The 21789-nt window shown below is 38.6% G+C and overlaps 1 long non-coding RNA gene across 1 annotated transcript in view; it reads left to right on the top strand.

The window, feature by feature from the left end:
• LOC118550532 (uncharacterized) overlaps positions 1–21428 on the top strand; it is a 101903-nt gene extending 80475 nt beyond the window's left edge. The window contains exons 4-5 of the long non-coding RNA XR_013442990.1: positions 14110–14251; positions 21236–21428. This is a non-coding gene — a long non-coding RNA (uncharacterized LOC118550532). The remainder of the gene's footprint in view (positions 1–14109; positions 14252–21235) is intronic.
• Positions 21429–21789: the final 361 nt, after the last annotated feature.

Genomic DNA, 21789 nt, shown 5'->3' with positions numbered 1-21789 from the left:
ACTTGAATTTGGATTATAAGATCCTCAGGCAACACTAGGTATTGTACTAGCTAATGAACAATATTTATTTAGTGTAGAAGTTGCATTAAAGATAACTTAAAGGTGATTTTCACACTTGAAGATAATTTTTTAGTCTTTCACTCATCTATTACTATAAAAAAAATGTTGTTAAATATTTTAACAGCTGTATTTGAATATAATTGGTGTTCTTTATAATCCTATGTATTTTACTTTATGCATTTAAATATCTTTTTCTGATTAGGAGTCTATCTCATACTGCTAAAATGTCCATGGCACAAAATAGGTTAATAACTTTTGCTCCATGTGCTGGAATACTATAGGTCAAACAGAAGACAACAGCCCCAAAGCAGGCATTTATAGAAATTTAGTAACATAGATACAAAAGGGCCTATTTGATGTGGTGGTGAAATAAAATTAATTTAAAAATAGAAGGAGGAGATACAATGTAGAGATATAATGTATGTGAATTTAGTCCATAAGCTGTAAAAAATTATGTGAATAATGGTGTTATTGGTATCAATGTTAACAACGTTAAAGTGCAAAGAACAATATTTACTACCTCTCAAAAATTACTCCTTTTGCCAAGCTTTATGGAATTTCTAGCATTTCACTCCAGTGGAAAGGGAGTTTTAAAAGTTTATTTAATCTTCATTCAGAATACAAACTGAATTATAAACTATATATGTCCTTCTTTCCTGGATGGGGCTTTTATTCCCCCCTGAAAAGGACAAGATTTGCATATATTTAATATGATAATTTCTCTATTTCAAATTCTGTGCTCCATATTCTGGTCCATAGGAAAAATGGAAGATTCTAGAAAAATACCATGTAATAACATCCCTTTAATTTAAAATATGAGATTTTAAAAAACATGTACTTTCCTATTCTTACAATTTTCTCCACTGTATAAGGTTTTAAATTTTAAAGTCACAGAACTTGATTTTTTTCAACCTTCATTCCAAAATAATCTTATGAAAGGAGACATACATATCACTCTAGACAAGAGACAGTTCATGGAAGAAATTGCTGAGGAACTTCCTTATATTGATCAACAGATTCAGTGCAATCTGTTAGAATTCTACCTGGCTTCTTCGCAGAAATTTAAAAGCTCATATTAAAATTCATATGAAATTCAAGGGACCCAGAATGAAATAAAATAAAATAAAATAAAATAAAATAAAATAAAATAAAATAACCTTGGGAAAAAAAAATTGGAGGACTCCTAATTCCGGATTTCAAAACTTACACCAAAGCATCAATAATCAAGACACTGCTCTGGCATAAGTGTAGACATAGAGATCAATGGAATAAAATAAAGAGTCCTAGAATAAACCCATTTATCTATGGTCAATTGATTCTAAACAAGGATGCCAAGACCATTCGATGGGGAAAGAATTGTCTTTTTAACAGATGGTGCAGAGACGCCTGAATAGCCACATGCAAAAAAATGAAGTTCAACTCTTACCTCATATCATACAAAAAAAAAATTCACTCAAAATGAATCCAAAACAAGCATAAAAGTCGAAACAGCAAAACTCTTAGAAGAAATCTTAACTGTTAGGTGTAAATCTTCCTGACCTTGGGTTCAGCCGTGGATTCTTCGATATGACACCAAAAGCACAAGCAACAGAAGAAAAATAGCTAGTAGGACTTCATCAAATTAAAAACTTCTGAGGGCGCCTGCGTGTCTCAGTTGGTTAAGCATCCAACTCTTGATCTCAGCTCAGGCCTTGATCTCAGGATCATGAGTTCAAACCCCGTGTTGGGCTCCACTCTGGGCATGGAGCCTACTTAAAAAATAAATAAGTAAAAAATAAATAATAATGTCTGTACCTCAAAGGACCTCATCAAGAAAGGGAGAAGACAACCCACAAAATGGGAGCGAAAGTTTGCAAATCATATATTTGTTGAGGGAGTCATATTTAAAATATGTGAAGAACCTTTACAACTTGAAAATATAAAAAGACAACCAAGGGGTGCCTGGGTGGCTCAGTTGGTTAAGCTCAGGTTTTGATCTCAGGATCATAAGTTCAAGCCCTGTGTTGGGCTCCCCACTGGATGTGGAACATATTAAAAAAAAAAAAAAAAGACAACCCAAATAAAAAAATGGACCTGGGTTTGGTGGCCTGAAAACAGAAGAACTGTTGAAAGATTATATAAGAAATAATTCAACCCTAGGTGAACTTCAAAGCCTGAATTCACTTGCCCGCAACCTCAGCAGAAGAGTGGGTACTTATACCTTGCTGAGGACCAGAGGGCTGTGGAACTCCAGGCATTACTGAAGATGAGAGTAAGGCTCTGAACTGAAAACAGATGTTTTCAGAGAAAGCTTGCTGGACTCACAGATACCGGCAATCACATTTACATCCCCAAGCAAGATATTAAATTTCTCCCTGGAAAAACTGACCAGCTCCCCGACCAAAAAAAAATTATTTTAAATTCCAGTATAGTTAACATATAGTGTTATATTAGTTTCAGGTGTACAATATAGTGATTCAACACTTCCATACATCACCAGTGCTCATCATAAGTGCAGTCCTTAATCTCCATCACCGATTTCACCCATCCTCCCACCCACCTCACCTCTGGTAACCATGTTGGTCCTCTATAGTTAAAAGTCTGCTTCTTGGTTTGTCTCGCTCTCCAAGAAAAAATCTGAGGCAACTTCTCAAAATACAGTGAAGTTTTTGCCTAATCACTCTACCTCAGGTGTCACCTCTGGTCATATTAGCAAGGGTAAGGGTAGAGGGTTTGTGTATAACAAACGAACCAGTAGGAAACCATGACTGTGAGCAGAGAGTGAAAGGAACTCAAAGAAGGGGGGATATAGGCTAGGCAGAGACCCTAAGTGTCCATTGTATGTTTTCAGGATAGATGTGTTTTGAGCAAAAGAAATATGAGAAAAGAATTCTAAGTGGAAGAAAATGCTGAAGCAAAGCTAGCAAGGGCAGGTCCTGTCTGGATACATATATGCAATTCTGTTTAGCTAACAGGGAGAAGGGGAGGAAGTGCAATGCAAAATAACATTGGAACCGTAGACTCTATGACCTTCAGACCTAATCCCACTCTTCATCTTTGCCCCCTGGTTGAAGCAGCCAGAGTTCTGTTTGTCCTTTTCCGATGGTTGTTGTGTTTTGTACTGGTAGATGGCTGAGAGGATTTGAAAACCAACCAGTTCAGACATGTCTGCAAAAGCTCATGGAGATCAAGTGGTGAGAGGTTTGTATGAGCACCCAATGTGTCTCCTATTTAAGACTGTACAGGGAACATTTAATATCCTAAATCCTCAGTTAAACTGGTTTCATAATTATTTTTCCTAGTGGAGTTCTATCCAAATTTATACTCAAGAAGCATTTAAAGTACCCGTGAGAGAAAAAGTGATTTTTCAAGGTCCAGTATAATATCCAATCCTGAATGCCATTGCTTGACATGATTTTATAAGAGAATAGAAAACTTACCTGGAAAAAATGCCCAGAAAAAAATATATCAAGGTTCTTTGACAGAACACAAAAAATGGACAAGTGTCTCTGAAGATGCATTTTTTTTTTAAAGATTTTATTTATTTATTTGACAGAGAGAGACAGTGAGAGAGGGAACACAAGCAGGGGGAGTGGGAGAGGGAGGGGGAGAAGCAGGCTTCCCGCGGAGCAGGGAGCCCGACGCGGGGCTCGATCCCAGGACCTGGAATCATGACCTGAGCCGAAGGCAGACGCTTAACGACTGAGCCACCCAGGCGCCCCTGAAGATGCATGTTTGAAAAGGTAAAAAGACACTAATAAACCACATTGGGAATAAAAAATTAACAATGCTTCTGAGAATAAAAAGGTAATAAGTAGATATTATAAACAACTTGATGTGATGCATTTGGAAACTCAGATGTCATGGATAAACCTCGAGAAAAAAAAATATGACTTACCCAGATTTACTCAGGAAGAAATGGGAAATGTAAACAGTCATGTAATTATAAAAGAAATTGAGTTAAGGGGCACCTGGGTGGCTCAGTCGTTAAGCGTCTGCCTTCGGCGTAGGTCATGATCCCAGGGTCCTGGGATCAAGCCCCACATCGGGCTCTCTGCTCAGCGGGAAGCCTGCTTCTCCCTCTCCCACTCCCCCTGCTTGTGTTCCTTCTCTCGCTGTTGTCTCTCTCTGTCAAATAAATAAATAAAATCTTTAAAAAAAAAAAAAAAAGAAAAATTGAGTCAGAAGTTAACAACATTCCTATGGAAAAACCAGTCAGTGTTGCCAGCAATTTCCAACAAATATTCAAAAAAGAAAGTCTTCAAATGTACAAGGAAAAATAATTTCAACCTTATTCAAATTATCTCAGAGTATAGAAAAATGGGATTATCCCTAGCTCACTTTATTAAGCTACTACAACTCTGATACAAAACCCAGTGAATCTTGAAAACAAAATTGCAGGTTAATCTTGCTCATGAACATAGATACAGAAACTGGAATATTAGCAAACACAATCCAGAAGTATGGGTGTGTGTTTGTGTGTGTGTGTATATTTTAAGATAAGGCATCATTTGGATGATCCCAGGAGTACAAGTTTGATTTTACATTATATATATATAAATTACCATTTTACTGGTGAAAGGAGAAATCACATAATCATCTCAATAGAAGTAGAAAAAGCAATTGATAAAATTCCACATCCTTTCTAAATTAAAAGAAAATAAGTGAGAAATAAAAGACAACTTCCTTAAACTGACAAAGGGCAACTACAGAAAACCTACAGGCGGCATCACAGTTAGTGGTGAAATATTTAAAGCATTAGTTTTGAGCTTAAGAACAAGACGAGGATATCTGTTAGCACCACGTGTATAACATTGTATTGGCGGGCATAGCCAGTAATCAGGCAAGAGCAAGTAATAAAAGGTATGAGAACTGGAAAGAAAGAAAACTATCAGTATTTGTGGATTTACTCTGTGAATTAAAAATCTAAAAAAAGCTACAGATAAATCACTAAAGTTAATAAAATAATTTAGCACAGTTGCAGGATACAAAACTCACTATATAAAAATAAATTTCAACAAATATAAACTTTTAAGAGATATATACAATAACGTTAAAATTATAAAATGTCTAGGAATAAATATAACAAAACTGAACAAGAACTTTATAAAGAAAATTATAAAGCTTTACTGAAAGACGAAGAAAACCTAAATAAACAGATATGAAAATCAATACATGGATAAGAAGAGTTGATGCCATATAAACACCAATTCTTCCCAAACAGATTGGTAACTTCAGTGATGTTCCCATTAAAATCCCAAAAGACACTTTGTCATACTTGACAAACTGATTTAAAAATCTATATGGAAACGCAAAGGGCCAAGATGAAGAAGAAAAAAGGGTACTTACTTTATCACATACTTAGAATTATTATAAAGCTGTAATAATTACAACAGAGGGTATTGTCACAGGATCATCAAATGAAACAGAAGAGAAAGCGCCAAACAGATCTACTTATATGTGGATCTTTGATATTGACTTTCTCATTGGAGAAAGAAAAATAATTTACTTTTCAATAAATTATCTTGGTACACTTGGGTATCCACAAGTGAAAAAATAAAATTATATCCCAATCACACACTGTATTTAAAAACCAGTCCCATTAAATTAAAGTCTTAGATGAGAAGGCAAAACTAACAGCAAAGGAGAATATCTTTATGGCCTCTCTATAGGAAAGGATTTCATAAAACACACAAGCTGTAAAGGAAAAGTTAAATTCTATCATTTCATTCAAAAAATATAAAAATAATTAAAGGGGAAATGCACAAACTGGGGAAAGAGATCTTTTGACACATAAAGCTGACAAAAGGTTAACATCTAAAATATGTTGAAAAATGAAAAACAAACACAAAACCTTCTAAGAATCGATTAAAAATGAAATAACTCCATAACAAAGGGCAAAATTTTGAACAAGAACTCTACAGATGAGTAATCATAAATGGAAATAAACACAAGAAAAGATGCTCAACTTTACTGGAAATGATGAAGTGTAAATTCAAATTACAATGAGATAAAATATCATACCCACAATGGAAATTAAACTCTGGCAACATTGCATGCTGGTGAGAACGTGGGAAGAGCATGGATTTTATACTGCTGCTAGCAGTATCTAGAGTTGCTACAGCCAAACACAATTTATCATTTTCTAATAATATTGAAAATGTGTATACCCCATGACCCAAGAATTCCACTCTTGGAAATCCATGCATATATGCACCAAGAAAAATGCCCAAAACTGTACATAGCAGCACTGTTCATTATTTCAACAAATTCGGAACAATCCAAATGCCTATCAACAATAGAATATAAATAAGCTGTGTGTTACTACAATGGATTACTATGTGCTAGTGACATTTAATAAATTTCAGCTACATAAAACAACATAAATTGGGGCGCCTAGGTGGCTCAGTCGTTAAAGCGTCTGCCTTCGGCTCAGGTCGTGATCTCAGGGTCCTGGGATCGAGCCCCGCATCAGGCTCCCTGCTCAGTGGGAAGCCTGCTTCTCCCTCTCCCACTCCCCCTGCTTGTGCTCTCTCTCTCTGTGTCAAACAAATAAATAAAATCTTTGAAAAAACCCCACAACAACATAAATTAAATAACAATTTGATAAAAAATATGTATGGCATGATTACATTCATATAGAACCGGTATGTTGTTTAAGGAGTCAGGGAAAAGGTAATGCTATTATGAAAAGGAATGAAACTATAAACACAAAATGCTGGATCATAGTGATTTGAGAAAAGAAATGGGACACACAAGAGACTTCAACATTCTTGGTAATATTCTGTTTCTTGCCTGGACAGTGGATAAGTGGATGTTCACTGTATTTATCCTTTACACCTTACACATATTCCGTAAATATTTTCATACTGACTGCACATCTCAGTTTAAAAATTTTAAAAGTTGTTTAGGTATATCAAGCATAGTAACAACTTTTCAACACTACAGGAGTGCCATCTGGGAGTCTGTGTCCCAGTCCAAGGATTCAACCAGCCGGAGCCCGTGCAGCAAAATCCCAAACGCAGAAATGAATGCATCAGACCATTGTAACCTGTCACACTCAGTCACCTCATCTAATTTCTCTTGTTCCAATTCATCTCCCAATTATAAATTTAACATCCCATGTAGATTTGCCCATAGGGAGAGAGGGGACCGATCAACAAACATGAGTCACCAGAGAGCTTGATAGCTCCATTTCTCACTGTAATTTAAAGCTGGCATTCTGGCTGATATTTTAAGTTCCGTAAGCATCCTCAGGGACAATCCATGCCTGCTGAAGAGAAGATGGAAAGATGAATCATTCCAAGGACAAGTGGAGGGGGAAGCTGAGAAGGAGGCAGAGAAGCAGAAGGAAAGAAGTTGTCATCCAAAGCCACATTTCAGATGCCATAACAAAAGACTTTATTTTTTATTTTTTTTTTACAAAAGACTTTATTATAGAGGCACTTAAACTGGTTGCAGGCTAAACTCTGAGTGTTTACAAAGCAAGTATGAAACTTATAAAAAAAAAAAAAAAGTATGTGCCATTGTGGAGGATAGCATCCTGCAGTGGAAAGAGGAAAGTTTCCAGAGTCAGATTTGACTCATATATTGGCTTCCTTACTCATGAGGTCCCTGAGTCTCAGTATATTCACCTGTAAATGAAAATAATAGTACTGGTCATCATTAAAGGTAAAATGCTGCAACTTTTCTCAAAGGGGGCAGTTTGGTAAAATGGGAGGAGCTTGGTTTTGATGCCGGACCCAGCCTGATTCCAACTCAGCCACCTTCTGGCTATTGGTCTCCAAGACTCATTTTTCTCATTTAGAAAATGTGGTAATGAGACATACCTGAAGACGTCATGAGACTTAGAGATAATAAGCCGAATATTGGCACTTAGGAGGTGTTTGATAAAGCTTGCATAATATTATCGTTGCTGGATGTTGATGTGCTCTTAAAAAAGCAAGAGATGGCTAGGACAAGGAGCCAGCAAGACCCTGGGGACAGGGAGAAGGCATAGTTAGAGTGATAGTGCATTGGCATGAGCTGAGGCAAGTGGACAGAGGGGAGTAGCAGCCAAGCTACATGGGGCTGACTATGGCGAAGTAAGAAGAAAGTGCCAAGCAGGAAGAAAATGACCTCGGCTTGGGTCTGGTCTTGGGCATCAGCCACTCAGACATGGGGACTTGTACCCAAGGACAGATCTCTATTCACTAAAAAGGAGGGTAGGAAGAAGCAGTACTTCCAGTCATTCCCAGAGAAACTTGTGTAGCCGTTGAATAATCAAGATAAGGACTCCAACCCAGATGTAGCTGTGAGACCAATGGGATGGGGACCTAGATGGTGGCACTGCCGCGTAAGGCTTAAGTATGAATCACATCCTCAAAGCAAGAAGCCACAAGATCGCAGCAAGGCTGACAGATGCAGAGCTGACTTAGGCTTCTTATATGCTCTAACCATGCTGAAGTCATCATTCTCTTTTCAGAGAAAAGACTGTTCACGACCTCTGAGCTGACCTGGGGAACAATGCCTGGGAAACTCATTCTGGCAAGAGGATGGAGCATTGCTTCACCTGGGGCTACAGTACACAGAGCAGATGGAAAGTTCTGTGAGGCAGCATGCTGGGCAAAAGCTAGATGCTGGCCAGCCACACCATCCAGAACAGGGCCAGGCAGAGTCCTGGGCATGAGGATGGAAAGCAGGTTTGAAACCTAGGGTGAGATCTGTGCCAACAAAGGTTTCTACAGATGGCATTTTATAGGATGTGGGGGGACAGGGGGGCTTGAGAAATAACATGTGGCTGGATGGGGACAATCAAAGCTGCAGAATTTACTTGATACCCTTGTGCAAGGACTCAGTGGCAAAGATGAGGGGATGTTATCTGCAAGGAGCCAAACACATCTCATTTTCAGAATGGCAGCCCTGGCGATAGGGCCCACGGTGAGGCTGATGCCCAGAGCGTGCCCAATCCCAAACCAGTTGAGCCGGTTTGCTTACCGGTTCTTAGGAATGACAGAGCAAAACGCTATTCACAAAGATGTCTGCCCCGGAGTTCCTGGCTACGCTGGATGCAAGTTTGGTGTTGGGAGAATAAAAATCAATTTCCTGCAAGAACTCTGTGCAAAAGAGTGTGTCATTTCAAAGTATTATGAAGAGTTCTATAAGTATTGTTGACTTGGAAAATCACTTTGAAGGGAACACAATGGTATTTCTTGAATGGGAAACCAATCCAATTTCAGAATAACTCTTTCAAGACCATTTTTCTTCCTAGTTTACCTCTCACTGAGGACATTAGAAATGCTCTAAAGAGTCAATATTTGCTTGCAGACACCTAGGTTTCCTCTATAGTTTTAATTAACTTCAGCACATGCATTATGGTTCGGGATGTAGTTTGTCACCTGGCATAAGAATGATCCCCTAACCAGGGTCCCAAAAAGTGCTGTGACTTGACATTTGGTAGGACAGATAGCTTTCTCTGTCACTCAAAATCTCTTTTATTCATCATCAGCAACACCAAATAAAACACCTGGGTGCTTTTGAGCATTAATAACAAAGGTCTGGGGCGCCTGGGTGGCTCAGTTGGTTAAGCGACTGCCTTCAGCTCGGGTCATGATCCTGGAGTCCCAGGATCGAGTCCCGCATCGGGCTCCCTGCTCGGCAGGGAGTCTGCTTCTCCCTCTGACCCTCCCCCCTCTCATGCTCTCTCTCTCTCATTCTCTCTCTCAAATAAATAAATAAAATCTTAAAAAAAAAAAAAATAACAAAGGTCTGTTTTTTCCAAATGTCCTCCAACTTGAAAAGAAATAATTCCTCTCAAATTCTACCTCCCACACCAGGAGGTTTATTTCATCACAAGTTAGAGTGGGGAGCAAACTCTTGGGGGAAATAACTGGAATTTTTAATCCCAGTGTAAAAGGTTTAAGGTCTTAGTTCATGACTCAAGATTTTTAATTAATAATGTTGTTCTGTGTTTCTTCCATTTACCCTTTCTTTTACCTGGTTAAATACTCTATTTATTTATTTTTAATTTAATTTATTTTATTTTATTATGTTATGTTAGTCACCATACATTACATCATTAGTTTTTGATGTAGTGTTCCATGATTCATTGTTTGCGTATAACACCCAGTGCTCCATGTAATACATGCCCTCCTTAATACCCATCACCGGACTAGCCCATCCCCCCACCCCCCTCTCCTCTAAAATCCTCAGTTTGTTTTTCAGAGTCCATAGTCTCTCAGGGTTCGTCTCCCCCTCTGATTTCCCACCTTCATTTTTCCCTTCCTACTATCTTCTTCTTCTTCTTTTTTTTTTTTTTTATAACATATAATGTATTATTTGTTTCAGAGGTACAGGTCTGTGATTCATCAGTCTTACACAATTCACAGCCCTCACCATAGCACATACCCTCCCCAATGTCTATCACCCAGCCACCCATCCCTCCCACCCCCCTCCACTTCAGCAACCCTCAGTTTGTTTCCCGAGATTAAGAGTCTCCTATGGGTTGTCTCCCTCTCTGGTTTCATCTTGTTTCATTTTTTCCTCCCTTCCCCTATGATCCTCTGCCTTGTTTCTCAAATTCTTCATATCAGTGAGATCATATGATACTTGTCTTTCTCTGACTGACTTATTTCGCTTAGCATAATACCCTCTAGTTCCATCCACTTCATTGCAAATGGCAAGATTTCATTTTTTTAATGGTTGCATAATATTCCATTGTATATATATACCACATCTTCTTTACCCATTCATCTGTTGATGGACATCTTGACTCTTTCCATAGCTTGGCTATTGTGGACATTGCTGCTATAAACATTAGGGTTCATGTACCCCTTTGGATCACTACATTTGTATCTTTGGGGTAAATACCCAGTAGTGTAATTGCTGGGTTGTAGGGTAGCTCTATTTTCAACTTTTTGAGGAACCTCTGTACTGTTTTCCAGAGTGGCTGCACCAGCTTGCATTCCCACCAACAGTGTAGGAGGGTTCCCCTTTCTCCACATCCTCGCCAACACCTGTCGTTTCCTGACTTGTTAATTTTAGCCATTCTGACTGGTGTGAAGTGGTATCTCATTGAGGTTTTGATTTGTATTTCCCTGATGCTGTAAATACTTATTTTAAGATGTCTTTATTTCACTGCATATAACATCTCTAAGCCATAAGATTCATCAGTAAAGTCATCATAATTACAATTTCTGGTGCTTGGTTCTCTCCAGTACTCTGGGGGGCGGGAAATGTCCTGATGTCCTTCCTCTGTTCTAGCATGAAGATAAGCTTGAATATTCCTCCATTAAAAAATCTTTTTTCCACCAGCCTCAGCCTCTGTGGCCATCCAAAATTCTGACATTTCTCTGGAATATTCCTTAGGCTTCAAACTTTTTTTTTTTAAAGATTTTATTTATTTATTTGACAGAGATCTAGAGAGAGCACAAGAGAGCACAAGCGGCAGGCAGAGGGAGAGGGAGAAGCAGGCTCCCTGCTGAGCAGGGAGCCGATGCGGGACTCGATCCCAGGACTCCGGGATCATGACCTGAGCCCAAGGCTTAACCAACTGAGCCACCCAGGTGCCCCTAGGCTTCAAACTTAAACGAGGTCCAGGCCTATTTTGGAAAATTGGACTTTTGCTTATATATGAGGAAAATAAAATTGCCTTAAAAATTTTTTTAAGTGAAAACACTAGAGCCATGTTCTGAACAGGTAGCAGAATTTATCACTTTTCTTTGGGAAGATTATTTCCGAGTCTCATTGTCATTCTGTTAAAGAACAGCCTGTGGGCTAGTCTGGAAGAAAGATATTGAGAAAAGGCAGGAGCTAGATTGTATGTTGTATGATATTACAAGGATTCTTGACTTTTCTCCTGGCAGCTAGAAGGGAAGAAAGTGTTAGGGACCCCAGGAAATGTAGGAAGTGGGAAGATGGGAACTTGCGGACCCTCCAGCAACCTGAGGCATTTATGGCTGAAGAGAAAGATCCACTAATGGATTTCTCTATAGAGGGACTGGCCACATTCTTTAGGAATAGTGAAGTCAGCCATCCAGTTAGCTTCTTCATCTGTGCTATGATCCCTCCATTATCCCCAAATCTTTATTAAAATCCTGTGACAATAGCAGTTTTGTGACAGAACTACTGTGGAGAATGAAGGAGAGGGTAGCTTATACCTGAAGGAAGGAGAAAGAAGTCAGCAAAGGTGTTGACAAAACACACTTGATTGGCGTAGGCAAAGCCAGGGAAGGAATTCTGGGGGACAGATGACAAACAGCGTCCAGAAGAATGTACACTTCTCCCATCCAAGGAGCCCCTCAAGTACTGCAGAAGAAGCTGACCTTCCCAACGCTATATGGCATGGGGATGTAGCTCAAATAAGACGTGTCCAGAATGCTATAAGAGTCAGAAATCTATGAATTATGCATAACCCACAAATTTCTTTTTTCTTCTATAAAAAGTCAATATCATATCACCTTCTGATGATATTTATGTGGAAAACACTCATTGCCATGCTTCTTATGGTTTATTCTCTTTGATCCAAAGCAAATGAATCCAAAGGAATTAGTTATTATCTGCCAATCCAACTCATGAAAGATTTGTTTTGTCAGACACTGACAAAAAATTTTGTTCTGTGTTACATCTTATACTGGAATCTAAACATTCCTACGAGGAAGAGCATATTAAAACTAAGTTGTGTTGGTTTCTGGCTGCTTCATTAGACACAGTCCTCCTTAACTTCATTCCTTTCAAAGATGGAAGCAAGAAGACAAAGTTATGACTCTATATCCAGGGGACATAAAATGGGGATAAACTTAAGAAATGCCATAACTCCCACGTCACGGACATTGGGTTCTTTGCTGCTAAGTCCAGATTCAGCTTATGGATTCTTCTCAACCCCAGACTGACTCCCAGCAGCCACTACAAGTCAGTTAGAGCTGGCATGTGAGATGTAGTGGACTCTTCCTGAGCCTTGTCTCTTCCCTTGGCTCACCTGTTACTGCAGACATGGCTGCAGCCGGTACCTCTGCTCACAGGTGCATCCTGATGCACCTCACATTGGCTTCACCACTTATCTCTTGCATTCTGACCTGTGGTTTTTCTGCCACCACCTTGAAGGACCTTTTGGGAATCTGTCACACTCTCTCACATGTACAGCCTGGGAACACCAGGGAGTTAATACTCATCCCCCCACTGAGGGATGCAAGCTAGTGGATAAGGGCCATATGCCCCCTTTTTCCGTCTCCTGGGCAATACACTCTGAGGCACAGTCTACACTGCTTGTTAGAGAGTCCCAGATGCCAACAGCAGTGCCCAACCCAAGAAAGCACCCTTGTGCTGGCTTTCCCTTCTTCTTTCCACTATCCACTGCCCTCTGTTGCTATTTCTTGGGACCACTTCCCAAAATAAACTACCTGCGTACAAGCTCTTGTTTTTTGAGGGAAAAACCAGGCTAAGCAAACTATACCTTAACTAGTGAAACAACGGTTTCATAAATAAAATAATTTGATTTTTATTTTATTATGCTTCTTTTATAATCTCTCCTTCGAGAAACCTACAAAGGATTTAAGCATATGGCCATGACAAATTGTCCTTTACACCTCTTCATTGCCTGACGTAAAATATCGTCATGTAGATGAATTTAATCTCTAATTAGTTTCATGTTTGCATTTTTAAAAATAATCTATAGATGTTAAAAATATGTGTACTTGGTTTTGTTGTTGATAATTTAAAGTAAACAGAACTTACTACTTAACTTTTAATTTTACTTTAGATCTGTCTTTACATTTATTCCAATTTAGTATGTTGACTTATTTTTATAGTTGGCACTTGTTTTTATGGATTATGTGAGATTTTTTTTTTAAGATTTTATTTATTTATTTGACAGAGGGAGACACAGCGAGGGTGGAAACACAAGCAGGGGGAGTGGGAGAGGGAGAAGCAGGCTTCCTGCTGAGCAGGGAGCCCGAAGTGGGGCTCGATCCCAGGACCCCGGGATCATGACCTGAGCCGAAGGCAGACACTTAACGACTGAGCCACCCAGGCGCCCCTGAGATGGTTTTGATAGAATCTAATGTCAAGTTTACCCATGTTGTCCCTTCTCTCTAGGAAATTCTAGCTGTCAATGCATGCTTTAAAATAAAAAAGGACAGATCTGAGATGTCTCAGGACAATCAAGGCTTGAAGTTTGTTCCCTGCTGTTGCTGCCTGTTTTCTGGGAATCCATGGAAATGGGAGTTGCAGGGCAAAGGTAAGTAGTTATGATATTATCTCAGCAGCCAATTGTGTTGAGGGCAATATAACTAATAGGTAATGTAACCAATATATGCAACGAATGTAACCAATAGCTAGAACTCTCCAATTCCAAGTCTTAATGCCCCTTCCCATCTGGCCAGTGAAGGCAAGTCTCTTTGTATCTGTTTTATCACCCTAACCTTTGTTCACCCTCACATTCATCATTCAGCAGGTTTCTCCCTTCCAGTTCCATCACTGCAGGTGCTGCTGAATGCCACCTGCCCAGAAAGCTGCCTATCACAATCTTTGACTTCGGAGTGTCTGAGGGTGGGGATCGGATGTGAAGTGGTGGTTTGTTTCCCGGGGCCAAGGAAAAATCACCTTTCGTCAACTTTGAAGGAATGTCTAAGTGATTGGAGAGGAGTCTTCAGTATCATGAATAAAGAATGAAGGTCCTGGTTGGTTTGTTCCAGCCTGACAGCCTACTCACATTTTAATACACTCTTAAGACTTTCAAGGCTAGTGCTTTATAATTTGTTGTCTTATTCTTTTGTAATGTAAAATAACTTTTACATTATTTCAAAGGCAAATGAAGAAGCCCCTTTAAGTTAACCAGTGATAACTTGTGATAAGTTAACTCTTGATTTTGTGTGAGTGAGTTAGGAGTGCACAGGGATCAAGGAGATTTTACCTGGTTGCATTTGAGAAAGGCTATTCAGAGCCAAGGAACAGTCATGATTGAATCAGTGAAAGATAGGCCAAGGTGACCTCTAAAATGAAGTAATGAGCAATTAATGGTCTTAGAAAACAGAAACTTGGTAAGATTACTCCTTGTTTAGGTGTAAAAAAGAGTTGGGGGGGTCAATCCTGGACCGCAGGTGTCAAAGTTTTAGGACAGCTCAGAAATGAGAAAAACAAAAGTGTTTCCCTAGAAAGGAAACCATATATATATATATGGCTTCTTGATTTTTCTTGATATTTGGTTTATTCATACTTTTAAATCTAGATTCCACTATTGGAGTTTTTCTTTAATATCATATAAAAAGCTATATAAATAAAAAGATACTTGCACTATTAGAATAGTGAAAAGTTAGAAACCATCTATATAACGCAGTGCATGTTTATTGGCGAAATACATTATAATAACATCGATCAATAGAATATTTTGCAGCCATAAAAGTAAAGATTATGAAGACCCTATAGCAAGAATATAGAAAACACTCAAGATATCTTATTAAAAGGCAAGGTTTCTCAACCTCAACACTACTGACATTCAGGGTCAGATCATTGTCCTTGGGAGTGGGGGGCTCCCCTATGCATTGCAGGATGGTCAGCAGCACCACTGGTCTCTACCCCCTAGATGCCTATGGCACCACCACCCCAGCTGAGGCAACCAAAAATATCTCCAGACACTGCCAAAAGTCCTAGTCTGTGAGTGGAGTGTGGGGAAAAAACCCCAGGTTGAGAACTACTGTTAAAGGGGAAAACCAAACTACAGAATCTCTTCTATACTATAATTAAATCTAATGAGACTAGGTATGCATCTAGTCTTCTTGAAAGTCTTCTATACTATAATTAAATCTAATGAGACTAGGTATGCATCTAGATCAGAACAAAGATAAAACAAAAAAATCAGAACACTGTTTTTTATTAAGGTGGTGGGATTCTGAATGATTGTCTTTTTATAAATTCTTAATAAATAAAAATTTGTAGGGAAAATATCAGAACTGGAGTAAAATAATATTACAGTTGTATTATTTTTGCATGATAAATGAATGGTGTGGTTAAAAGTATAAATGAATGAATGGTTTTCTTACCTCTAGTCCTAGTGAAGCTTACCCATTAGACATCAATCACCAAGAGCAAATTCCATGATTTATCTTCTAGAAGTTTCCTACTCACAGAGTTATGATGACTGAAACATGATTAGGTTGGTACCTCTTGTTTTCTTCAGTGATGGAAGGTCAGTGTATTAGTTTGCTAAGGCTGCCATAACCCATACCACAGATGGGGTGGATGACATAACATTTATCACAGAACAGGTGGCTCGAACAATAGAAATGTATTATCTCCCTAGTTCTGAAGACTAGAAGTTCAAAATTAAGTTGTTGGCAGAGTTGGTTCCTTCTGAGGGTTGAGAGGGAAGAATCTGTTCCAGACGTTTCTCACTGGCTTGTGGATGGCGGTTGGTCTTTATGTTCATGTGTCCTTTTCCTTATATCTTCATGTTGTCTTCCCTCTGTCTTCTAATTTTCCCTTTTCATAAGGATACCAGTCATATTGGATTAAGGTGCACCCTATGGACTTCATTTTAATTTGATTACTTCTATAATGACCCTATCTCCAAATAAGGTCACATTCTGAGATAATAGCAGGTTAGGACTCGAACACATGAGTTTTGGGAAGTGTAATTCAACCTGTAACAGTCAGATTCTCAAGATGAGCGGGAGGAGCTATTTCTAACTGCACACAAAGCCCTGAAAATTCTGATTGGTTTGGTTTCAGGTTGGCTTCTCACACTTTTCTTTCAAATGGACAGGAACCCCTCTTTCTTCCCTTCCCCACCCCATTTCCTAAGGGAGTATTTGCCTTGGGAGAGAAGAAAATGTGTGATATCTTGCAGGTGGTTTTGGGGCAAAGTAGTAACCATTGGTCTTGGATAATGTTTTAATAACCTAAATAATAAATATTTATATGCTATTAAAGTGAGCTTTTTTTTTTCTCCATACATCAACTACATGTAGATGAAGAGCTGCAAATAATATTCCTTCTATGGCTTAATAACAAAGTAGAAAATTTATATGCAATAGCCGTGGGACTGATCCATTTCCATAAAATGGCATTCTCTGCAGTTTCAATTTCATGCAAAGAATTCTAAGAGTTCCAAGATGCTACTTCACAGAGCCCTGCTTATTTGATGTTCAGTGGAGGAACCCGGTTATGGATTCTGGCTTAGTTTCCAATCTGAAAGGATTTAAAGAAAGTAGTGTTTTCAGCTGTAAGTCTCAAAAGTTCACCATATTCTAGAATTAGATCAAACAGAAGACATAAATTAAGCTTTCTATGGATTATATAGACCCACACTCAAAGTTGATGTTAAACTGAGACCATTTCATAGAGATTCTAGTGCACATTTAAATGACTTGGCCATGGTAATTATTTATTAAGTAGTATTGGGACCTTTCACAAATAAGTCAGATGTCAAGAGAGGGTCTATATGCCTGTGCTTATTTATCTCTGCTCTTCCTATATCAGACAAGTGGAAACCTAGATTCAGAATTCAAACTCTTCCCATATTCCCACAAGAATTCCAATGACTTTAGGTATATATTTGGATTTTGTACACACACCGAAGAGCCAGGGATTACTGGGAGCCCAGAGAAGAGAATTCTGCTAGTTCCTAAGCCTCTTTCCTCCTACTCTCTTTTCTTGCTTTCTTCTGTCTGTATTCTTTCCACCCTACACCCCTCCTTAAGTCACACCATCCCCCCAGCAGCAATGCCAATTCCTTCTCTCAATTTAGGCATAACATGGCATGCAACATATCAAATTATTTCCTCCAGTACAGGTGGTACTTTCCCTTAACATAATCAGGAGAATAAACCTTTCTCTATTCCATTGCACACTGACCATGTGTAACTTACTTAACCTCTTTAAAGGAATACAGTGAAAGTCACCCTATATGGTGAATTTGCATATACCATGATCAGCCATCAACCAGTTCCATCCTCTGATCAGCCCCCTCTCAATCAAAGAAAGCTAAAGTTTATCTGGGTAGGAGGAGAAGAGGGTGAAGACAGAAAGGACAATAGCAAACAATATCAGCTTGAGGAAAGCAGGAAGAGGAAAATGGATTCCTGAATATCTTCCTGGCCCAAACCGGCCTTCTAACTGGGAAACTTCAAACTGCAGCAGGTCGAAGATGGATATGGATGGTACACTTGGGTCCTGGAACTTCCTGCATTTATCATGCAATAAAATTACTCCATATTGTATGTGACTGAAGGTTTAGACCTTGCTTATCATGTTATGATGGGGTTTTATATGAATATGGAATTATTTTTAAAACCCTTTAGTATGTCATTTTATAGCACTCTCAGAATAACTACCCTATTTAACACTAAAACAACACCACCAACAACAAAACAGATACTTCTGAAGAAAGTAAGGTTCTTAACAAATTAGTAACAAGAGTTGGGACTCCTACCAATTCTTCTGATGGCAACTACACTGGTTTTTCCTGGACAGCATGCTTCCTTCCCCAGGAGACCTCATCAAGACTAGATAACAGGAACTTATTCTTCCTCCAAAACAGTTATTTGGACTGATACACAGTTAATTATCTCATGTTTCCCCTGGCCTGTGTCCATATGTTTTAAGAATTGTGTGGGCCCGTGCCTTCATATTGGTGGCCTCCAACAGTAAGCTGGGTCTAAACCTGGCAGTTTGGTGAATTCAAACAGACAGGCAGTCACTTCAGTTAAATAAATAGGATGAGTAGTTCTAAGTCATCCTTCACTTCCCCTGAGTGAAATTTTCACTCCATACCGGGGTAAAGAATTTTGCAATAATATCAAGGTTGAAAGTGGGGAAAAATTGGCTCTGTAGTGATTCTCTGGCAAAGATGCATAATAATAAGAAAAAAGAACAATAGCATCAACTTCTATTTATTGAGTGCTTACTATATTCCAGGTACTGCACTAAACACATCATATAATTTAATTAGGAACAATTTTGTAATCTAATTTTGTTTTTTTCACTCTAAATAAATAATTTTGTGTGGATGACAAAATATCCAACTTACAAAAACAAAAACTCTAGGCCTTGGTGCCTACTCCCTGATCTAATGAGCAGATGTGAACAATTATAACTCAACCTCCAAGCACTGTTGTCACGTGGAAGAACAGGAACCACAACAAATGGCCATGATATTTGATTTAGTCTTTGCCTCTTAAACATACACTGCAACATTTGTTTTCTCCATTTATCTACCCTGTGGGTATAAGTTAATGTTCATTACCTGGCGCTCTGTATTGGCTACTTCTCACATGACAGAAAATATTCATATGCCTTACAAGAAAAACCCTGTTCATAGCCAGGAGCAAGTTTCACCCTGATAGTCTGGTATGATTTGCCTACGTTTATCAGCACTGCTTTCTCTCTGCTTTCACAAGCAACTTCAACCTGTCTTCTAGATAAGGAAGTATATTGGAGCAATTTTGGTCTTAAGGTCCCTGTAGCATCATTTTTTGGGAGAACTTTTATATTTAATACCAATGCCATGTATTGGTGTTATTAGAAGGAGGATTTGGAGACCAGAACAAAAAGGCCATCTAGTGACAGATTGCATGTTGGCATTTTGATCATAGGCAGCCTGGGTTTAAATCTCCCTTCTACCATTTATGAACTGTGTGACCTTAGACGTTTTACCTGCCTTCTCTAAGCTTTAATTTTCTCATCTTTAAAACGAAGATAAGAATAGCGTCTGTCTCATAGGGTTAGTGTGAGGGCTCTGGGAGATAAGGCACAACAATGTGTGGGCATCCTGCTCGGCACATAACAGAGCTCAATAAATGCTACTTATTGTGAAAGCAACTTCTCTCTCTGCCACTCCTTGGATATGCAACTTTGGCCAAGTCATGCAATGTTTCTAACCTCTGTTTCTATAAGGAAATAGCTAGACAAGATATTTTCTAATATCTTTTTTCAGGGGTGCCTGGGTGGCTCAGGTGGTTAAGCATCTGCCTTCAGCATATGTCATGATCCCGCAGTCCTAGGATCGAGTCCCGCATCAGGCTCTCTGCTCTGCGGGGAGCCTGCTTCTCCCTCTCCCTCTGCCTATAGCTTGTTCTCTCTCTGTCACATAAATAAATAACATCTTTTAAAAATAAATAAATAAATAAAATCTTTTTTCAGCTCTGATTCTCTAAGAATTAAAATCATTCTGTACATTCATAGCACATAGTATTCACCAAAGTATATGTAATGTATACGCTCCTCTGCATTTTTCAGCACTATAATTAATTTGGGATGTCATAACTAGTTTTGGCCAATGGAAATGTAAGTGTAAATGATGTGTAATTAAAGATCAACATGTGACCCGAGATGCATGCATGAAAAACATGGAAGAGACCATGGCATTGTTTTATGTGTAGCTCCAGGATTTTTTGGCATTTACTAGATGCCACCCTCTTTCTCATTAGCGTGGTTCCAGGTTTATTTCACTGTATATGCAGGATGGCTGTGACTCTTCAGTCAGAAATTCTTCAGTCTGTTTTTATAACACCTTACCATTTCACTGGGCATTATAAAATTTTTGAAGCATAATTATTTTTGTTATAACTACACTAATTATAAGAAGCAAAACTTTTCAAATTGGAGGTAAAATGGAAAGGCAGTATCTGGCAGCTCTACCTCACAAGACTGTTGTGCAGACCAAAGTAGATACCAGAGATTGAAGAGTGAAGTGTTGTGCAGTAAGGTGAGGTGGACAATGTGATGGTGGAGTGAGAGGTGTATTGGAAAGGCACTGGAACTCATAAAAGAGTTTGATTATCTGATATAGGAGACCTATATTTTTAAAGAGAAGAAACATATGAAAGTCAAAATGCAAAGTATGGCCAGAGACCTACACAGGAACTTTAATGAGAGGAGCCTAGCTTCAATCCACAGAGTACATCTCATTTCCCTATTTTATTTCTTTAAAAAGAAAAAGGTACTAAATTTAACATATCAAAAAAAGAAATAATAACACCTTCCTTGGAATAACTGAAATTCTAAGAGCAGTAAGAATGGTGTTTTTAAGCAGCTGCATACTTACCAATCTCTGGATAATTTAGGGAAACTGGAATTCTTTGAGTTTGCCACCCCTATTTTCTTAACTAAGAAATAATGTTGGTTGACATACATCAATGTCATTTATTAATAATGATTGATTTAAATGTGAATTTGAAAAGTAAATAAAATATCAGTGATTCAGCTCTCCTTCTCATTTATCAAGATGGATTTATCCAAGCCATTTGTGATTTGGATGGAATGTTGGAACACAGACCAATGCACCGTAACAAACAAGATAGATGAAAATCTCAGAGGATGACTGCTGACCTAATCCAAACAAAATAACTCCTGGTTCCATTTGCTGTTGCCAAGTCTCAGTAGAGTGCTAAGAATAAATATAGCACGAGTACGGAAAAGGGTCGGCTTGGCTTTCTGTTTGTGATTGTTCAAGTAGATGAGTGATAGAACTGTGAGCTGATCTCCACCAACTGCCTGGAAGTCAGCAAGTCATTGACGTCAATGCTCAAAATGAGGTATGCTGTTAAAGCAGTAGTCCTTCACCAGGTAGAAGAAAAAAGTAAACAGTATAACCTAAGGAAGAGAATGAGGCTTGAGGCAATGAATCAGGTCATTGAGGCAAGAATAATGCATCACTTCACCATACATACAGTCACCATCCAGTGAGGCCACACTTTGGACTGGTAGAGGGTATATAGCATGGGAGCTTGGTAGGTGATATGAAATGTACTTAACAGTATCATTTTCATATCAGAAGGA

This window comes from Halichoerus grypus, chromosome 12 (assembly GCF_964656455.1).
Source record: "Halichoerus grypus chromosome 12, mHalGry1.hap1.1, whole genome shotgun sequence".
In the NCBI taxonomy this organism is placed as follows: Eukaryota; Metazoa; Chordata; class Mammalia; order Carnivora; family Phocidae; genus Halichoerus; species Halichoerus grypus.
The sequence above is the reverse complement of the archived record's forward strand: the minus strand, read 5'-3'. Positions and strand labels throughout refer to the sequence as shown.